Source organism: Trachypithecus francoisi, unplaced genomic scaffold (assembly GCF_009764315.1).
Source record: "Trachypithecus francoisi isolate TF-2019V2 unplaced genomic scaffold, Tfra_2.0 Lachesis_group11, whole genome shotgun sequence".
Lineage (NCBI taxonomy): Eukaryota > Metazoa > Chordata > Mammalia > Primates > Cercopithecidae > Trachypithecus > Trachypithecus francoisi.
Window position 1 is genome coordinate 86440274 of NW_022681456.1, and position 7138 is coordinate 86447411.

General features: G+C 45.5%; 1 long non-coding RNA gene across 1 annotated transcript; it reads left to right on the forward strand.

Moving 5' to 3' along the window:
- Nucleotides 1–793: 793 nt before the first annotated feature.
- Nucleotides 794–6658, forward strand: LOC117091078. Its single transcript, XR_004440229.1, has 2 exons — nt 794–1339; nt 6250–6658. It is a non-coding gene; the product is annotated as an uncharacterized LOC117091078 (long non-coding RNA).
- The last annotated feature ends 480 nt before the right edge of the window (nt 6659–7138 follow it).

A 7138-nucleotide genomic window follows, 5' to 3' on the forward strand; every position in this document is an offset into this window, starting at 1 on the left:
GAGCTCTCTGGATAAGGAGCAGGTCCTCTCTCTGACCAGCCTGGGGCAGGACCGCCCTGTGTAGATCAAAATTGTGTCCATCAGACTGCTGTGTCCAGACAGCTCTAGGTGAGGGCTGAGATCACATGCAGTGTTCCTGGATCGATTTGCCAGATCTGAGGGTCACCTAGACTATGACTGTTTTTATGGTTTCCTTAAGTCAACTTTCTCATTCTCTTTTACTTTACTCAAGTTTATTTGAAATGAAAACTCTGTAACATGGGATTGATATTCTACCTTTTCCTCCAATAGTTATTAAAATAAATACATTTTGCAGGTTTGGTCTCTGCCAAAATACATACACGTACATTAAAATATAGATACTATATATAACACTATTAGAATGCAAAACTTTCATCCAAGTTCTACCTAAAATCACCCAGGGACCTTTGCACTTAGGAAACATTGCCTTGTGATGTTGCTCTCCAGTTGAAGTGACTTCATTCAAAGATTTCACACTTGGAAAAGGCAAATCAGAAAATCACTCAGAGCCAAGGGAGGGAACGAGGCCAGGCTTGGGCTAGGGGCTGGGGCTGGGGGGCACCCTGGTGGGTTTGAGACCCAGGGGGTGGGGGCAGGCAAGTGAGCTGCCTGGGGCCATGAATGAGGCCTTGTTGAGAGCTGTGGCAGCTCAGCAGTGTGCAGAGACCGTGCTGCAAATGTAAAGTTTCCAATAACTTTTATGGGTGGTTTCTTAATAAACATCTGAGCAGCCTGTCTGGACTGAGAGCTGTGTTGTCCCAGGCGCCCAGAAATGGAGCTGGGTGAGGGGCTGCTGTCTGCAGTGTTGGCCTCTGCACCCCACCCACAGCCTCCCACGGCACCCCCTCCCCATGTCCCCTTTGTCCTCCTCTGTCTTCCTTTTTACTCTAATGAGAACAGCTTCCATTTGCTATTTGTTGACTGAGTCCGGCACTGCACTAAGCTCTCTCTACATTTTGTCTTAGTGCTTGCAGGCACTTTATAAGGAATATGTGAGTATTGTGCCACTTTTACATATCAGGGAACGTATGAACACATCAGGTTGCTCAGCAATGAAGTGGAAGAGCCTCGATAGCCCTTTGGGCACAGATCTGTGTGCCTCCAAAACCCATGCTCTGAGCACTGATAACCTCTACCCCTCTTCTTCCTCCCCTTGTCAGCATCAGCACTCCACCTTCCCTTTCCTCATCCGTATTGCATCTCAGAGCCAACTTCAGCTATTGCCTCTCCCTTCAGAAACACCTCCGGGAAATACCTCCTCCCAGATCACCCCTGCCAGAACCAGCAACACCCATGAGTACAGCACATGGGTCTGCAGGTCAGTTGACTTGTCTGTGATGGGACTAATTAATCGAATGCTGAGAAACCTTTGTAGCCATTTGAAAGCCATTTGGGTTATTGGCCCTGGCTTCAGATAAACACATTCAGATACCCTTTCTCAGAATTTGGCACATCAAAGTGAAGTCCTAGATGGAAGGGTAAACTTCTCACAAGCACCTTCTAGTGGAGTCCCTTGCTTTGTTTAGTTGACTTTTCACTAAACATATGGGGTGTAAGGATTGATAATATGTTTTGTAAAAAGGGCAGATACTCAATGGCCTTATTGGGCCTATCCAAAGATAGAATGCTATGGGAAAGGAAGACGCCTTAAGAAGAAAGGTTCTTGGGGGAGGTGCGGTGGCTCAGGCCTGTAATCCCAGCACTTTGGGAGGCTGAGGTGGGCAGATCACTTGAGACCAGGAGTTCGAGACCAGCCTGGTCAACATGGTGAAACCCCGTCTCTACCAAAATTACAAAATTTGCCAAGTGTGGTGGCGGGTGACTGTAATCCCAGCTACTCAGGAGGCTGAAGCAAGAGAATCACTTGAACCTGGGAGTAGAGGTTACAGTGAGCCAAGATCATGCCACTGCACTCCAGCCTGGACGACATGGTGAGATTCTGTCTCAAAAGAAGAAGAAAGAGAAGAAGAAGAAAAAAAAAGAAGAAGAAGAAGAAGGAGGAGTAGAGGAGGAGGAGGAGATGGAGAGGGAGAGGGAGGAGGAGGTGGAGGAGGAGGAGAAGGAGATGAAGAGGGAGAGGGAGAGGGAGAGGGAGAGGAAGAGGGAGAAGGAGGAGGAAGAGGAAGAAGAAGACGAAGAGGAAGAGAAGAAGGAGAAGGAGAAAGAAGAAGAAGAAGAAAAGAAGAAGAAGAAGAAGAAGAAGAAGAGGAGGAGGAGGAGGAAGAAGAAGTTCTCAGATGTCAGGAGACAGAAATGGTGACCTTGAAGTGTAAACACTCAACCCTTGACTTCAACCCTGTATTTCTTGGGTCTGGAGCCTTTTGTAGGGTTCCATGGGTGTATAAATATTCTGCAAACTCCTAACCTGGAAGCAGTCATTTGGTGGCTCTAAGCTGTGAGCAAGAAGTGCTCCAATTATCTGATCATTAAGATTATTCAGAACTCTGGGTCACCAATGCATATATGTGTGATGCTGAAGCACTGCCTTCCAGCCTCTCTCCGGTTGTGTTTGTCTGATAATTATGAGATCTGTGAGGACAGAGGCCACAGATCAGGGATGTCCTTCTTCCGAGATGGAGACAAAGGCAGAGCAGGTGGCAAATTGTGGCCTCGGGTTCCAGGGGGGCGTGTCCACACTTCACACTCTGATTGTGCATCTGGCTTGCAGTGTGGCTGGGCCTCTCGGGTTGGAGCACTCTCATTTGTTCTACCCTAACACAATTAAGAAAGATAAAAAAGAACACTGTAGCCAGGGAATCTCAGCTGCTGTGCCAATCACCAGCCATTCATTGTGTGGGACTGAAGACCTAGCTGGGAGTCAGGCCTAAGAACTGGTTCAGCTCCTCCCCTTGCCTCGTCTGTGAAGGCTGCTCAGAGGAAAGGAACGTGCACCCAGGCTCTCGAAGCCTTCACTGAAGGACAGAGAGTGCTTGTTACAGGCAGTTCCTTCAGGGCTGAAATTCCATTTCAGGTCTCAGCACCTAAAGTCATTTTTCTTTCTTATTTATGTTTCCTGTGGAAAGTCTGAAGAAAAACTGTGGAGCATCTTTTGAGTTTGCATTTGGAAGGGAGAAAATATGCTCCTTCTCTGCTGGGCAAACATTGCAAACATTGGTGCTTTCACAAACCAAACACAAGCTGGTTTTCAAAGCCTCCGTTTGGCGACCCAGGGAACTGGGTGGAGGGGAGGAGAAGGATGCAGCCACCTGGGCTGGGGAGGTTTGCTTTGGGAGCAGAGCTTGGAATTTGTGAATTTTCTACTCCAAGAACATCCAAATAGTGCAACCCCAGCCCCCTCCTGCGCGAGCTTGCTCAGGCAATAGGGGCTCTACCTGCCTGGGGTCTGGATGGAGAGCCAGGGCCTTTGATGACCACCTCCTTGCCCCATTGCAGCCTGGAGTGAAGTGGGGAGGGGAGGGGTGAAGAGGTGTAGGAGAGACGGTGCAGATGAACCAAGATGGCCTCAGGGATTCTGGTCCCTCTCTCTGGGTGATGCTGAGGATAGAGAGCAGGGGTGAGAGTGAGAAGAACATGGCTCTGCACCCTCAAATTTTCCAGGCTTTCAAACACTGATCAGGCAAGCCACTGGGCAGTTGTTCCTATAAAGCTAAAACTATGAGAATAGCAGATGTATACTATGGTCTGGTTCTTTCAGTGTAGTCTGTAGCAAAGGTTTCCTCCCTCCCTCCCTCCCTTTCTTCTTCCTTCCTTCCACTTCTTTCATGACAGAATAATATAAATTCCCAAGCACTCATCACTAGCTTTAATAACTATCAACTAATGGCCAATCTTGTTTAATCCATAACTGCATCTACTTCACCCACTCTTTGTCCTCCAACTGAAATGTTTTGAAACAAATTCTAGACATCATATCCTTTTATCCATAGATATCTAGATTTTAAAAATATTTGATATTGAACTCTGATGATACAGGGAATCTCCTTCCCCATATCTTAGGGAAAAAATGCCCTTCATAAGTCTACATATACATTTTGCAAATCATTGTAGGGGTTCAGGGAACCTCCGAAGCTCATCCAAAGACCTTAAATTTAAAACCTTGGTATGTAGGGTAATCACTAGCTCCCATGGAACACACTCCTTTTGGTAGCCTGGAGCTATTAGCTGTTCCTTTGAAGGAGATTTACTTTCTTGTTTTATTTGCAATAGGTGGGCACTGAGTGCATTGCGACCATGCTGGGTTATTGTGGGTAAAGGTGAGAGGAGGCAGGGCACACAGGGCAGATGATTACATTCCTGCAGGGAGGGCTGGAGAGCCCTTGGAAAGCAGCAAGCAGCCTGCAGGCTGAGGAAGCAGGATCTGAGGAAGCAGGATCTGCCCTCAGGGGCTGCAGGAAGGAGGAACCTTTTCTGAATAAGCTTTTCTGGTGGTTTGTTTATTGGCCAGCGTTAGTTAGGTCTCTGAGTGGTTGTTAATGTGTTTGTTTAGGGTCCATTGTAATGTCTTTGAGATAAAGACCTGCTCAGTTTACAGGCAACTGTCAAGTACTGGGCTTGGAGCCCAGGGAGCCAGTGAGGGAAGCATTTCCAATATGGCGATCAAAGCCACACTTAGGGCCTTCTTAAGCTCCTGAAACAATCTTAGAAGGTACTCCAGGAGAGCGTCAGCAGCAGGCACAGGGTTAGACTAGAGGGGCCCTTTCAGGCTCGACAAATAGCTGTTTGATAAGGAAACTGACTTCTTTGGTCTCTTTTTGTTTTATTTTGAGAGAATGTATAGGAGCAAAGCTGTTTTAGATGCTAGAGGTTATCTGGAGAGAGCCCAGAAGCTTTCTGATCTTAATATCCAACTCTTTTGCTATTTCCCCTACCTCCTCATCCCACCTCGGGGTCAGCAAATCTCCATGTCTGCAGACCCAGGGACTTGTAGTCAAGTTGCATGGAGCCAAAAAAAAAAGGCGGGGGGGTGGGGACTATGGTGCTGGTGCTTGGATACACACAGCAGGGGACACAGAAGTACTGAGATGGGCACAGACAAACTCTGGAATTTATAGTAGAGCGAGGATGGCATTTCAACCAGTTAGGAAAGATAGACTTTTCTTGCTGTCTCCCAGGCTCGAGTGCAGTGGAATGATCTCGGCTCACCACGACCTCTGCCTCCTGGGTTCAAGCAATTCTCATGGCTCAGCCTCCCAAGTAGCTGGGATTACAGGCGCGTGCCTCCATGCTGGGCTAATTTTTGTATTTTTAGTAGAGACGGGATTTCGCCATGTTGGCCAGGCTGGTCTCGAACTCCTGACCTCAAGACATCTGCTTGCCTTGGGCTTCCAAAGTGCTGCGATTACACATGTGAGCCACTGCACCCAGCCAAAATAGACTTTTCAATAAATGTCCCAGCACAAATGGACAGACATTTGGGAGAAAAAACAGTAAATTCAGATGTATATCTCATACCTTAAAATGAGATCAATTGTATGTGGATCAAAAATTTAAATGTAAAAATTTAACCCTAAAAGAACTCAAAGGAGCCAGGAGAAAAAAATTAAAATCTATGAATGAAACCAGAAACCATAAAATAAAATAACAATAAATTTGACCATATAAAAATAAAAAGTGTTTGCATCGCAAACAAAAAGAATCATCATAAACAAAGTCGAAAGCCAAAATGAGGCCAGGCACAGTGTCTCATGCCTGTAATCCCAGCACTTTGGGAGGCTGAGGCAGGTGGATCAGTTGAGGTCAGGAGTTCAAGACCAGCCTGGCCAACATGGTAAAACCCCGTTTCTACTAAAAATACAAAAATTAGCCGGTCATGGTGGTGCATGCCTGTAGTCCCAGCTACTCAGGAGACAGAGAGAGGAGATTCGCTTGATCCTGGGAGGTGGAGGTTGCAGTGAGCCGAGATTGTGCCACTGCACTCCAGCCTAGGCAACAAGAGTGAGACTCTGTCTCAAAAAAAAAAAAAAAAAATTGAAATGAAAATCATCAAGAATTGCCTGCAACTCTTATTATAGGCAAGAGGTAATGTTGCCTATATAAAGATCTCACGTAAATCAAATAAGAAAGAGAACAACAGTTGAATAGAAAAGCAAGCAAAGCATATGAACCAACAGTTCCCAGAAAATGAAACAAAACCAATACAAAAAAAAGAAAGAAAGAAGAAAGAAAGAGAAAGAAAGAAAGAAAGGAAGAAAGAAAGAAAGAAAGGAAGAAAGGAAGAAAGAAAATGCAAATTAAAACCACACTGAGGTAGCATTTTTCACTTTTCAGATTGGCAAAGACCAAAAGAACTGATTACTATACAAGGAGTGGCTATGGTGGTGAGATTTTTCCTCTGTAAACCATGGCAGTGGTAGCTGGCAAAGGTTTGGTGAAAGAGGCATTGGCGTACATTGTTGATGGGAATGGCACATGCAGTGTTAAAGGGAATTTAACAATATCTGTAAAATTTTTTTGATATACTTCAATTTTGACCCAGCAATTCTGCTTCTAGGAAATTATCCAACACATAAATGTACATGTGCAAAATGACATATACACAAATATTTACTGCAGCATTATCTCAGCAAAAGGCTAGAGATAACCCGAATGTCCATCAGAAGGGGACTGGTTAAATAAATTATGGTATATCTGTACAATGGAATATTAAGCAATCTTAAAATAATGAGGACTTCAAAAACATGTGGGTGTGGAATCTTTCCAGGACACAGAAAGTGAAAAAGTCCTGTGTAGACCAGTGTGTGGAGTACCATTTGTGCCAGGAGAAGAGAGGGGTGATTTTTACCATTTGAGATGGGAGTAAGGGATGATTTTTAAACACAGTTGCTTGCATATGCTTGGAATCTCTCTGGAAGGAGACGTGAGAACTAGTAATATTGGTCCCCTATGGGGAGGGGAATGAGTGGAAGCGGAGGAGACTTCACCTTTTGTACATTTGGAATTTTATTTATTTATTTTATTTGTTGAGACAGGGTCTCACTCTGTTGCCTAGGTTGGAGTGCAGGGGTGTGATCACAGCTTGCTGCAGCCTCAATCTCCCGGGCTCAAGTGATCCTCCCACCTCAGCCTCCCAAGTAGCTGGGACTACAGATGTGTGCCACCACACTCGGCTAATTTTAAAATTTTTTCTGTAGAGATGGGGTCTGCACTATGCTACCTA